Raw genomic sequence first — 14,426 nt, 5'->3', positions numbered from 1 at the left:
AATATTCCCAACCACTCTCCGAAGGGTTTGGAAGGGGTAAGTCATGAGTCTCACGTGCCTGCTCTAGCTCCCACCGCTTCACATTACACCCCTTCCCCAGGAGGCAGCTACAGTGTCAGACCCAACACGTTGATATTATTTCCATGTGCATAATGTGGTAGGGTGTGTCGTGCTCAGGTCTCCTCCAAGGATGAGTCTGGGAAGGGTTATCAGGATCATCTGGGAGACAAAGACAAGCAGAATTTTCCTCTAGCAAAACCTACATGATGTATACTTTTATTTCCAAATTAAGGTAAAAAGATCAGAAAGGCTACGCCAGAAGGCCGTGGTGATTGAGGTAGCCTACTCCCCAGTTAAACTGCAGATTGAGCAGAGAGTTACAAAAGCAAAACTAGGCAGCAGCCTCATCCACCCGCCTTAAAACTTACAGGAGTAGAAAGACAAGCGTATAAATCTTCGGTGCTTTTAATTAAAGGGCTTCGGAAGGGCAATCTCTGGTGTCCTCTGCAGAGCACTCTGCCTCTTTTACGTGCAGAGGATCTACTGTGTCTGCAGTGCAAAGCCGTTCACGAGAGTGACTGAGCGATTTATGCGTGACCCCCTCCATCCCAAAACACAGCGGCAGAAGGAGTAGAGGGGAGGGATGGACTTAACCTGCAGAAAGCTGATAGTGTTTGTAATGAAAGTTCCTATCCTTGTGCTTTTTCACAGTTGCTTTGGACTACCATGCAGCTGCAAATAAGCTAAGAAATTATTTTTAGAGCAAACAGAAGCCAGGAAGAAGAGAAAAGTCGCAGATGATATGGCAGTTGTGCAAAGCAGTGAGAGGAGAACCTCGGTCTATGTGTCATTTAATGCTCGTTTTTGTAATTGGTTGAAAAGTGCCCTTAGCCTGATGCTATTCCAAGCTCTGTTCAAGGAATGATGGTTTGTGCTGTACGGTTACGGTTGGAACGGACTCCAGTGATGTTTTGGGTTTTAATCTCCATGGGTAAGCACTACAACAGAGAAGCACAGGTTTTTTCTCACTTGAAAAAAATGGTGCTCAAGGAATACAGCCCCAAGATGTGTTTGAATTCTTGCTGTCTGCAGAAATTTATGACAAATGAGCAAAATTAGATGTATTTTTTTGGGAGGAGGATAGAGATGGAATGGAAATTAATAGTGTCCTTTTATGATGATCCCTGCCTTAATTCTCAGAGCACGGTGTTAAATAGAGAGGTCTTTTTCCCAAGTACAGTATGGAACTGGGAATGTGAAAGCCCTTGAACACAACAGAGGAAAAATTTGGAAGTAGGTAAAGTTGCCATAGATGAAACTACATGGGCTAATCCCACTTTAAATGACTGAGGAAAGGACTCTGAGGTCAGTTTGCAGATGAAAAACAACATCTGTTTCCCTGAAAGGCAACAGGAAGGGGCTTTTTTTAAAGAAAAGCTCTCAAAATGGATAAAAATTTAGGATTGAGTCCTTCCTCCTGGAAATCAGCCCTGGTGTCAGCAGTGGCATTGCCATTGAAATGTTCCGTTTGCCTCACGTAATTGCCTACGGGTCAATTTTCTTACCAGCCATCTGTTTTCTCAGTGCTGCTTAAGCACTAGTTAGCCAAGAATGATGTTAAACACTCCCATCTAACCAGGTGAAGGACTGCACTGATCATGAGGGTCCAACGTTTTCTACTCCTCGTACAGTGCGCAAACTCTGTCAGCATTGACATTGGTATATACAAAAGACCTTTCATCTCACCAATTTTCCTTCTCATATTCAGTATAATTACTCTAATCAACTGTTTTGACCTTCTGTTGTTAAAAATTATTTATAAGATGCAGGTGTAAAATTTCAGCACGGAAGTTTTGTGACATTTTCTAGACGTTTATAAGCCATGTGACAACATCCCCAAAATGTCTTTCAGCAATTACCTACCAAAAATATTTTAGTTAAAAAAAAAAAAAAGACCCTTAAGGATTCCTTACAGTTCCAAACAACAGGTGACAAACCATTTAAAACATTTACAACTAATGCAAAACTGTGTGTGAGAGCCCCAGTGACATACTTGTGCCTTCCTCCGCTGGAGCCCCTTGTTCCATCTGGGAGTTTACTTTCTCAATTTTCAGTGACAACACTTAAAGCATGTAGAATTAGCTTCAAAAGTTTAAAAATTGGGGCCACAGTTGGTATCTCTTTTGTCAGCCGTTGCCAGGAGCTGTAGTTCCTTCCAATCTTTCATCCCCTACTGTAATTAGTTCACGGGTGGTGTCTTGAAACGCCTTTGAAGATGCTGCTGAATTCTTAACTCTGACTAAGTAAGTAACAGTGACAGGTCAGAGAGAATAATTGAGGAATCTTCTTTAATTAATGATTCCACATGTTATGAGGCACTTTTATAAAAATTGGAGAGAGAAGGACTTTAACATATTTAATTTTCTCAGGAACAAAAGCATATGTTTAAATGAGCACTCTGGGCAGGTTGGACAACTCTTGAACTTCACTTCTCCCTAACGTGCTTTACTGCATATCTAGTACGTTTTAATATGCCAGAATACCAAATAATACCGAATATCAAGCAGGGTCTATGTGTTTCATAGGAAACATGTCACATCCCCCCTCTCCCCCCATTTTTTCTGTTCTTATGCAGTTGCAATTCCTGTTTTAGTCAATAAATGATTTGCATAAGGAAAATCCACAGGGCTGGACTCTGAATCTCAGAATGTATGGCTTTATTTCTTGCCACTAATTTTGTTTTTACATGATGAAAGCACCACATACCTTGAGCTAGAGATTTTTGCATGTGGGCAGGAGACAAATTGGTACAGAACGTACTGGAGTAGAGATGAACCCTGAGGCACAAGAGGATGATCCACCTGGAGAAACAGCCGGTCGTTTGTCTTCATCAGCCGACACTCAAAATATTTTCTTTCTTTTCCCAGTTCGGGGAATTTCTTCCAAAAACTAAACAAGTATGAAAAGATAACATAACCTAGGATAACAGATCCTGGATCATTGCAAGCTGAACTTCTAAAAGACGTTAGAAACAGATGTCTGGTTGTTCAAAGAGCTTTTGACTCTCAGTGGCCACTTCGCCTCCCAGATAATCCCACCCTGGGAAGGGTCTCCCAGACTGCCCGTCATCTCCTTCATCTGGTGGTTGAGTCACTCTCCAGCGCCCAGTAGAAGAACACCATAGGCTCTTTTGCCCCAGTTGACAGACATAAAAGCATATATAAGCTTACTATAAACTTGCTATGAGTAGGTAAGCATCAAACAGATAAATAGTCTCTATAGAAGAAAGATCAATATATCAATCTTATTTGTTAATGATTTTAAGGCTTTATGTTCATAACGTATTGTGGACATTCCTGTTGCATTTCAGAACTCCAGGCAGATGTGAAATCCCAGCATAGTTCTGTCTGCTGGAAAAAATTAGTTTATATATTCACGCAGCATTACGGATCTGCACACTTTATCTGCAGGAACAAGCAGCAGAGCGAGGCAGGTTCTCAAACCAGGGACGCTTAGAGTTATATACTGGCTGCACTATGGGAAATAACTGCCTTTAAGGTATTATATTCATCTGCTGTTACAAACAAGTGAACTTTACGTTTCTAAACCATTCTGTGAAAGCTGCGGCCTCAAAGTAAAATCTATGGAATTAGGTAAATGTTTCTGTTTAAGTAAAACGCATGTTTCAAACAGCTCACGGGGTGTGCTCAGTGACATTCTGCAGATTGCATCACTTCAGAAGACTGTTTGAACACCGTAAATCATAAGTATATTATGATTACTTGCTGAATAGATGCACCATTTAATATCAAAGGAGCTACTTTCTATCAGCTGAAAAAAACAGGATTAGAAATAGGTCATTTTTAGTCCATTGATTCCTACTCTGTAAACCAGTATGTAAAATGCAAGAATATTTTTTCTGATGCTGTCTTGCCTACATGCCTTCTGTCATGGGGGATTTCAATATTAATGAGTTTTTCCACAAATATGAGAAGCCCACTTAAGAGGAGAAGCTGCTCTGACACTCACTGATGCATTTAACCAACAAAATCCAGGGTTTCACACAGAAATGAGAATGCTGGAATATTTCAGAACATAATACATTGATCAGTTTGCTGAAATTTCACTATTTTAACCAAGAAGTGCTCTTGAGAAACAGCAGGAAAGCAGTGCAGGGGCATGTGTAGGATAACAATTTCTGTAGTATACGAAAAGGGTGGGGAAGGCGGGCAGAGATGCTCAGCTCAGTGGCTGTTGCTGCATTGGTGTTGACCCTTTCTCCTCCCCGAGTGTTTGTGACGCCCAGTGACGAGCCGTGTCTCGCAGGCGTGCGTGGCAGGCTGACCCCGAGGCTCCTCCGCGTTTCTGGGGGGTGCTCACTGCTGTATCACAGAATCAATCAGGTTGGAAGAGACCTCTGGGATCATCGAGTCCAACCATTGGACGTAATTTCTCGGCTCCAGGGGATCTGTGTCGTTGGTCTTGGTGGTTTGTTGTTATACAGATTCATTCATGGTGTTGTAAATGGCATCAGCACTGGTCATATATCAGTGTATGCTGTGTAGGAACTGTGGCGTGGGAACCAGCACCCTCTGGGATATGGGGAGGGCTCTTCTCAGCACAGCGCTGATTTCCCATGTTAATGTTATCTTAAACAGGTTGATATTGTTCTTTATAGCTCTGGCATCTGTTTAGTAAATATCAATATAGATGAAATGTGCGACCATCTCAGTCCCCACCCTGGGGGACGTCTCCCATCTCAGTCCCGCGGTGGTACCCGGTGCCGTGCAGGCTGGAGATGTCTGCACTGAAGGCAGGCTGGGGGTGGGATCCGTATATCTAAATGTTCTTCATCTACAGACATGATTTAGGCCCATGCTCCCAAAGCATGCCTAGAAGTCAGCTGTTTGCATATCTAGCGTGACGCCGTTGAGGTCGGTGTGAAGCGTGACCGGAGCCGCGCGTCGCCGTGCTCTCGCAGCGGTGTGGCGTGCGTGGATGCACGCACCGGGGCCGGTCTGCAGCCCTGCACCAGCTCTGACAGGGCAAATCTTCCAGCTTGCAGCACTGCAAGACGTGGTAAAGCTGCTCGGAAAGGCTTGCACATAAGGACGTGTTCTGAGCAAGGAAAGAGGAGCTCCAGAATGTGATTCATTAGCAAAAAGAGAGCAATCTCTGTTTTTATTTATCGCATAAGGGTATGTTTTGTGTGAAGGTTTGATCAGCCAGAATTGGCTGACTACGGTAATTCTTAGAGGAATAAATATGCATATATCCATCTAGATGAGATCTGTAGCCATGTGCAGAAATTTAAAATGTATATATAAGTGCGCATCTATAACTTCAGGGAGGGTCCCAACTCTGCACAGATTGTAAAAGAGCCTCCAGCTACAGCTGGTTGGAAAGGGTCTGACAAACTTGGGTTGTTAAGGGAGGGAAGGCTTGGGGGAATAGGGGACTTGTCAGAAAATGCCTATTTGAAATCTCCATGAATGTGTCAGTTTTAAAGAAATTCAAATAAAAGCCTGTTGAGTTTTGAGAGGAAGAAAAACACTGGCTTCCTTCCAGGCTTCCCGTCTCATTCCGGGCAGCACTTCTTTTCTTGTCTTTTCACTGTCTGAATTTCTCACCAAATGGAAATTTCGGTTCCTTGCCAGCTGCATCTAGAGTATCTCTGCGACGTGGCCACTGTGATGCAGCTGCCAGCAATATCTCCAGCTAGGGATGAAAACTGACAGCCGGAGATAACACAGGATCAGCCATTTCCTTATTCTGAATCTAACATTTAAAGGTGTATCTTTGCATCTTTATCTTTCCTACTAAATACTAATCACGAGGTTCAGTCTGCCAAACTGGTTTTTAAACTGGTTTTGGTCCTTCTTTAAACTTGCCAGATGAGATCTTAGCATGCCATCAGGCAATCCAAGAAAGACTGTATGATGTGATTTTCTTCCAGTAGTCTCTTCTGTTAAAGAAAACTCATAGGTAAAAACATGATAGTTGGGTCAAGCCCATGTCCTTCAAAGAGCACGGTCATAAAGGTTTACCCAGCAGCTCTGAACAGTTAAACAAATATTGTTTTATCATGAGTTGTCACTGCTCCCGGGAGCGGTGCCGTCTTGCTGTTAGCCTGCTTTTGTGCAGGACTACACAATTATTGAAGGTGGACCTTCCTCAGAATAGGAAATGCTTTTTAAAGGCACAAATACACCAATGAGGGCAGTGGAGCAGTCCCTGAACATTCAGGGCGGCTTAAACAGACCTTGACTATGAGCAGACAGAGGTTAGTCACTTGTGGAGTTGAGAGTGATGAATAAAGCAAAGATGGTTTGCTCAGAGCTGGAGCAGAGCTCCGAGTCTAGGCTATGTATTTTATATTAGAGACTCAAGACACTTGCACAGTGTCCTGCCACACCATGACCTTTGCTTTCTTTCAGGCCCAGCTGCTAATGAGAATTTATGACCCGAATACCAAAATTTAAAAAATAAACAATTGCTTGTCAAGGATGTAGGGCAATCCTCAGTGTGAGTGTGGCAGTACCAGAAGGTCAGATCTCTGAGCAGCAAGTCTCCAGCTGAGCCTCACACCTACTTAGGACACACTATATAGGTGGAAGGAGGCACGTTAAGAACTCAGGCCCAGTTTACCATATGCTACTCCATTAATCCAGTGAGGTTTACAAGGAAAATTCACTTTGTAGTTGTTCCTGTGCTTTGACACCTGTTCCTGTACGTGATTGTCATTAAGTCCAGACTTTAACTGAGCCACTGAATTTTATGGCGACACAAAAAGACTGTGGAGCCATCTGGCTAAAGTTTTAAAGATGGTTTTCATTAAGACGAAAGTTTTGCAAAATAAAATTTTGCAAAATAATTTTACCATTTTTCAACTGCCGAGTCAGACATTTTCATAAGAAAAAGCTTCTGGCATGAGGCAGCAGAAGATGAACCCAATGGATGAGTGGCAGCCTGCTCCCTCCCAGCCACCCGCCTCCATATAGTACCACATTGTGACTGGCAGCGTTGGGTGATGCTGGGACGTCCAGTCATGCCTGACCTTCCAAACACCCAAGACAAAATTACTGACCTTGACATCTTTTGTATGTCCTCCTTCTCCTTTTTGTGGTCCATGACTCAGCTTGCATTTCTCTCTCAATCATATTGCACAATGGCAGGGATGCATCTCTTTGAAAAAAAACCTGATAGAACTTATCCTTCTTAATATCTCTGATTGCAACAGAAATGATTGCCTACCATTCAGGCTCCTTATTCAACAAGCACAGGATATAAAACTACCCTGAATGAGTTTTCTGCCAAACTGAGGCAATTCAGAGACCAACTCGGTTTTGAGAGCTCAGGAGCATGTTCACTTGAATGAGCGGGGTATGGATTTTATAATAGGAAAACAGCGAGTCATTTGAATAGGCTGCAGTAAATTGTCAAAGCAAAGCACTCTGGTTATAGAGACATCTCAGGAATAAGCGAAGCCTGCGCTGTTGTTTGTAAGGGTTCTGTACCTCCAGTCTATGTCCTCCCCCCTCCCACAACGTACAGTCCCATTTAGTGTTTCATTTTAAACGAACAAGGAGCTGTGCTTTACAAACGTAGAAATCCTCCGCCTGTTAAATGCAGATTATCGCTATCCAGGTCTCATTCAGTTCATTCAGAAAGTTGCTTTTGTAGAAACTTGAAGGATTTTAGTAGTTAAGGGTTATACACAGCACAAACTAGGAAAAAAATTAATTGGTTTTGGAGCAAAATGTATCTTTCTCCCATGTGTCCCAAAGACTATCAGAGGCGGTTTTAAAGGCATCCAGGTCCATCTCTGTCTTCCCAAAAGCACAGCTCTTTAGACAGGCACGACATGGGGTATACCCTCAAAACAGAGCACCCTAATTCCCAGAGTGGTTAGAAAAAGAGAAAGGTGAAAAGCTTTCATCACCGACTGCCAAACTGTGCCTACTACCCGGAGGGGAATATATATAATTTCCCCTTCTGTTACTATTCTTTTCAAGTATGTGACATCCATAACTACTTCGAAAGTCGCTAACATTCCTGCCAAGTGCCATGTACTGTTTTCAGTCTTGTCTTTCTAAATCCTGATTTTGAGCCAAAATCAATGGCAGAAAGAAGTTGCCCATTGCCTGGCTGGAAATGCGTCTGCTGCTTTCCCAGGAGCAGAGGGACACCCACGACGTCAAGTTTATCTGATGGCAACCCACAAATGCAGCACCACGCTGAGAGGAGCTGAGCCACAGCTCACCTGCAAGGTCTTAGAATCATATCATGGAATCACAGACTGGTTTGGGTTGAAGGGACCTTAAAGATCATCTAGTTCCAACCCCCCTGCCATGGGCAGGGACACCTTCCACCAGACCAGGTTGCTCCCAGCCCCATCCAACCTGGCCTTGAACACTGCCAGGAAGGGCATCGCCGAGAATACGAAAGAACCTTTTTTTGGTGCTTTTTGTTTTCTGTTTCAAAGTGCATCTTACTGGTGAGCGTAGTGTATTTCTACTGAAGGGATGAAATTCCTGACTTCACAAGGGTGATGAGAAAGGGGATGGAAAATAACACGCAGAAGAGACTTCTGGTGTCCGCAGAAGAGATGGATTGCGTCTCCTCCCATCAGCATCAGTGGTCCTCCCAGGGAAGGGGTGGAGAGGGCACGGTGACACTAAGCATCTGCAGAGCAGAAGGTGATCAAAAGGTGCAGCCGGAGGGAGAGCTGTCCTGAGGGCAACGCACTCCATGTGCTCCTCCCCTACCATTAATCAGCGTTTACTGGGAAGGGGCCTCCCACGGAGGCACCGTCGCTTTCATATGTTTATTTTTGCTCTCTCCACCAAACTATTATACTAATTGATAGAGATTTTCAAAGCCATGAGTCTTAACACGAGTTTCATACCTAAACAGTTGGGGTTTTTTCCTTCTTCTGCTTAATAACATATGCAAAGCCGAGCCATAATGTCTCCAGAATCCTCTGGATTAAGCTGAAGAGCAGGTGGGGAAGGCTGGTGCACGAAAAGCCTCCTGATGAAAAATCCTCCACTGGCAGTAAAAGCTGCAGAGGAGAAGCAGCGTCGGGCGGGGAGGGTCGGGGGCTCTGCGGTCCGGGGAGCCCCAGCAGAAAGCCCAGCCAGAGCCGCTCCCGGAGGTGAGGGCTTTCATTCCCCCTCTTGGCTCTGCTCTCCCCTCCCTCTTTCTCCTACTCCTCTGTTCTCGATGGTTGTGATCCCTGGAGGAACTTGCCACCGCTCTATGGGCTGAGTATAACTCTGTGTCTTTTGTATTAGCATTGATGTTGGTTTTCTTATTTTATTAAATCTCTTTAAATTTCAACCCACGAGTCTCCCTCCTTTTCCCAACTCCCTTTCTCACCTGGGGAGGGGTCTTGGGTGACAGAGCAACTGGTTATTGCTTAGCCCTGGGTGTGGGCTAAATGGAGACATGTATTCTAACATGATACCCATGGTTAAAGGGTGGAAGTCTGAAAGTACTTTGGGAAAAAGAAAATCTGTGCATTAATGAAAACTAACAAATACTTAATTAGATTATATGTGCTTTCTTTATATTTTGTGGATGGACTTTACGTGACAGTCATTAAATTCTCTTAGCTCACAAATGGTGGCCCCCAGAATGAAAGCAACAGCTTGTGTCCCTGCACAAGCAGGAGGCCCTCTGCCTCGAAGGATTAAACCTTATCACAGATAGAGGAGGATGTATACGAGGTTCATATGCTTACATCAGTGTTGTATAACATGCACATGCAGAAGGGCTATTTAAATTTAGGGAAATGAGGGCTCCGTAGCTAGTGACACAGAAGGGAGGGTAAGAGCTATACAGTCACAAAAACAAGTAAAATAAACCATCATTTCTAGAGTCAGTCAACAGATTTACACAGTTTATAAGCTTCTCTTCACTTTCTCCTAGAATCAACATCTTGCGAGTAAGGATAACTGTAGGCACAGAAAGAATAGCTACAGGTGTCATTTGTACATGAAACGGGAAAAAAGTAAGTTCTTGGAAGGAAAAAAATCTCTCTTGCTAAGAGCTGCTGGGAAAAGGGTTTGTTGTACTCAGAAAGTTAAGCACATGTTAATGACGAAGGGAAGAAATTGTATTTTTATAATTTGCGTGATGGACTTGCTCATAGGAAGCAGAGTGTTGCACGGAGCCTCACGTACGGCGCAACGGCCAAATGATCTTACTGGGGGGGGAGTGACAGAGGAGATGGATGCCTTCCCCTTGAGTCATTCTCTGATAAAGACATAGCGCTTAGCTGCAGGATGACAAACTATATGTTCAAAGTGACAAATCATTTAATTAAAATTTACAAGCGGTTAAATACTGTTTGACCCAAATGGAGGCAGTTATCATGAATCAATTTTGGAGGAGGAACGCGCCTTTTCAGCAAATCGATAGCTCACAGCTACAGTACCTGGACAGTCTCTGCATTTCTTATGTGTGGAGAGCCCTTTTGCTGGCTGCTGTAGAGCCTGGTTCAGAAAAGATCTCAATCAAGTTGAAAAGTAGTAACAATTTTACTTAGGCAGTGTTTGAACACTCTCAAGTTTCATGAATAGTTAATGTCACGTCAAGTGTTCAGGAAAAACGCTCTTGTCTCTTAAGAGCAAATAGCTCAGATTTTGATGAGTTATGTTTTTTCATTGCATCTACAGGCCAGTGGAAATTGCAATCATCTTTCATGAAAAGGCTCAGCGGTTTTTATTACAGGAAAGTAAGGGTGGCCATTGCATTTACTAACTAATGTAGTAAATGTAAAATTGCCAGGGTAACACGCTTTTTTATTTATGCTGCTGAGCACATAACATGCTGGTAGTTTCATAAAAATATGTATTAGAGGAATTTCACATGCCAGCAAGCTGTAGATCTCTTTTATGTCTATGACTTATCCAGTGTCCTTCTATTTCAGACATTCCCCATTACAAAGAACACGATTAAGCAGTATTGACACACAAGACAAACTCGGGAGATAATACTGGTCTAGTCAGTTATAATTCAAGGTGGCACCACACTTTAACTCCTCTGGAATTAGTAAACAGTTATTTGTTTCATCATTCACCTTATTATAATAAAAGCGCTGTTGATGATTAATTGATTGGCTATTAGCACAGTTCAGCAGTAGACTTCCATGGATTCCTTTTTTTTTAACATGCCTATAAAACCAGATCAGTATATCCACCATGCAGAAATATGACCAAGAGAAACCCCAAAGAAATGCTTAGGAAAATAGGCACAATAGCTGAAATTAAAAAAACCCACATCTTTAGAAATCATCTGACAACCACCTCACTGGAGGATTTGTTTAAAGGTTGTCAGCTCCTCCAGCAAAAAAGTTCCTTTCTCATACACGGTCACCAAAAAAAGGCAAGAAATCATGTACTAACCTGCTTAACTCGCTATCCTTTGTCAAGATCAGAAGAATGATGTTGAAACTGTCCAGGAACTGTAAAGTTCAGTGTAAAAAATGATCGTTCACAATGCTGTATGACATTGCCTCAATGTAGCAGAACCAACAAAATCTTCATGATATATGAGAACTATCAAAGGTTGCCACTGAATACATAGATTTAATATGCTGCTTAATTCAAGAGCTTATTTACAATGTCACACTTCATTTTGAGGAAAATGATTCTGACAAGCAATCATTTAAAATACAGAAAGAATGTTTTACAAAAGGTCAGAAGTACAAATATTTTACATATTAACTACTGAAAAATCCATTACCTCTAGAAGTTAGAAGGATCAGCAAACATCTTCAAAGCTATTTACAATTTTTCAAGCACAAGACCCAACCTCTAATTACCAATGTAATTTGTAAATAATTGTCAAGTATGCAGATGAGCCAAAAATTCTATCAAATTAAAGTAATTAGCTCCCAAGTCAAATTTTTCTGTCGCATTAAAATGCTTTTCCTTTTCTCAAATGTGACACTTACAAATGAGGGCAACATTGTCAGAGAAGCAGTTATTGTAGGCTGCCAAAATTATGTGCATAAGTACCCGAAAGCGCACGCCACGCACATTACTTTCAAAACAACTTGTGTTTCTCAGCAATTGACTCTACAACTCCATAGTTTTGTTAGAGCATCTCACTTCAGAATTGGGCAAATTTATCAAACTTGAACCCTTGCAGGTGACTTGGAAGTTACACACTGCGTATGGAAATCTGACTGTGATTATCTGTCGCGGAGAGCCACCGTTCTTGGCTCTTCTTTGCTGAAGAACCTTCCAGACCACGTGGTTTGGGATACAGATGAGAATTGGGTTCCCCAAGTTACATACTACAACACAGGGATGGGAATGGGAATGGGTGGCTGCCTTGCTTGTCCCAGTGCTTTCCCTAGGGCTTTTCTAGTTGTCTTCTCAATGTCCTCTTAACTGGAGCTGTGTTTACCATGTCCAGTGGAAGATCATGACCCGTTCTCCTCTGTTGAATTTTGGATTTCCATGCAGAATCCAACATCAGCCTGTTCTACACTTGATGTCTTTACCCTCTGTGTATTTTTTTCTACTTAAATTTAAGCTAAACAAGTGGTGATTGTTTTGTTGATATTGCTACAGGTGATACCAAAATCTGGGCTAGATCTGTGCTGTAGATATGTAGATAAGAAGGTAGTCCCAGCCTTGAACACATCACATCTGAAACCAGCAGTATGAGTCGAAAACTGCATAATATCATGAAATAATTTCATTATTTATTTGTTCTTTTCCTGCAAGTTTCCTTTAAAATGATCCCTTTCTGTTGGTATCTCCCTCTACCTCTACAGTTGTTGCTATGCCTCGTCTTCCAGACAAGACAGAAGGGTTCAGGCTCAAAAATACAAGCTAGTTTTGTACTGTACTTTACCATGACTGTGCCAAGAGCCATGCAGGTGAATCGTGCCTCCTGGAGTGGAGCACGTACATGGGAGGGAAGGGTTTTTAGGGATGAAGGATACTCTGGTAAGACCTGTAGTTGGAAGCTATAGTGTGTCTCTTATGACATAGAAATGTGTTGTACTTATCACATCGGTCTGCTAAGTGCTTCTGCAAAATAACTAAGAATTTGTTAGAATAAGAAGAAGTTTTGAATAGTGAAAAATATGTGTGCTACAACATTTGATACATTTTTGCAAATCTAAAATAGTCTAAAAAAATGGAAAGTTTCAAATAGAAAGTCTACTCACCGTAGTGCCTGAGTCCATGTGTGTCTCAGAACTAGGATACCTTTACTGAGCTCTTGGGAAATACGCTGAACCCTAGAACAGCCTGGGTTGGAAGGGACCTCGAAAGAGCCAACCTTTCGTGAGGAGCTGGACTAGAGGACCACTAGAGTGGTGTTATTTTTCTGCTGCTAGATAATAGGATGCTGTATATTGTGCTATCCAGTTTACACAACTCTATCGAGGCGTTGCCTTTCTTTTATAAAGCATTGGGAATTCTGAAACCCAATGGAAAAAACATTCAGTCATGTCCAATTCTCAGTTCTATGAATTAACGCTTTAGCCAGTAAATTGAGCAGCTTCAGATGTCTATAGAAATGTCTTGATAGTGAAATTCAGGGTATTTTCTCTAGGCTGTCTCTTCCTTTTTTTCCTGGCCATGACCAGGAGGTGAGGCCCCGCAGCGCATCAATAGATGGAGATGGAAGAGGCTGGTTACACGGAATGGCCTGTGTATTTAAGCAAAAAGATCACAGAATCACAGAATCACAGAATCAATGAGGTTGGAAGAGCCCTCTGGGATCATCGAGTCCAACCGTTGCCCTGACACCACCATGGCAACTAGACCAGGGCACTAAGTGCCATGGCCAGGCTTGTCTTAAACCCCTCCAGAGATGGTGACTCCAGCACCTCCCTGGGCAGCCCCTTCCAATGGCTAATGACCCTTGCTGAGAAGAAATGCTTCCTAATGTCCAACCTGACCCTCCCCTGGCCAAGCTTGAGGCTGTGTCCTCTTGTCCTATCGCTGGTTGCCTGGGAGAAGAGGCCGACTCCCACTGCACTACAACCTCCCTTCAGGTAGTTGTAGACTGCACTAAGGTCACCTCTGAGCCTCCTCTTCTCCAGGCTAAACACCCCCAGCTCCCTCAGCCGTTCCTCGGAGGTCAGACCCTCCAGACCCTTCCCCAGCTTGGTCGCCCTCCTCTGGACTCGCTCCAACACCTCAACATCAAACACTCTGTTTGCAACAGATGCAACACTCTGTTATTTATTGCAACACCATGTTGTCTCTCAGCCAGCTTACACAGCTGTGATAATTTTTATTCCAGTACTATGCAATCGTGTTCCAGCCTACTGAGCACAGTGTTAATGGAAACATCTGCAATTAAGCCAGAGGTTGGGGTTTTCAGCAGGGGTGGGGGGTGGTGTTTTGGGTTTGTTTTTTGCCTAGAGGTGCTTACGGACAGGCTGCATTGCT

At 43.0% G+C, this 14,426-nt stretch overlaps 1 protein-coding gene across 2 annotated transcripts in view; it reads left to right on the top strand.

Moving 5' to 3' along the window:
- Window positions 1-14,426, top strand: part of NEGR1 (neuronal growth regulator 1) — a 257,739-nt gene that overhangs the window by 227,638 nt on the left and 15,675 nt on the right. The gene's annotated exons all lie outside the window — the stretch shown is intronic.

Source organism: Nyctibius grandis, chromosome 8, assembly GCF_013368605.1.
Source record: "Nyctibius grandis isolate bNycGra1 chromosome 8, bNycGra1.pri, whole genome shotgun sequence".
Taxonomy (NCBI): Eukaryota; Metazoa; Chordata; class Aves; order Nyctibiiformes; family Nyctibiidae; genus Nyctibius; species Nyctibius grandis.
Note: the sequence above shows the minus strand (reverse complement) of the source record. Positions and strands in the feature narration are given on the sequence as shown.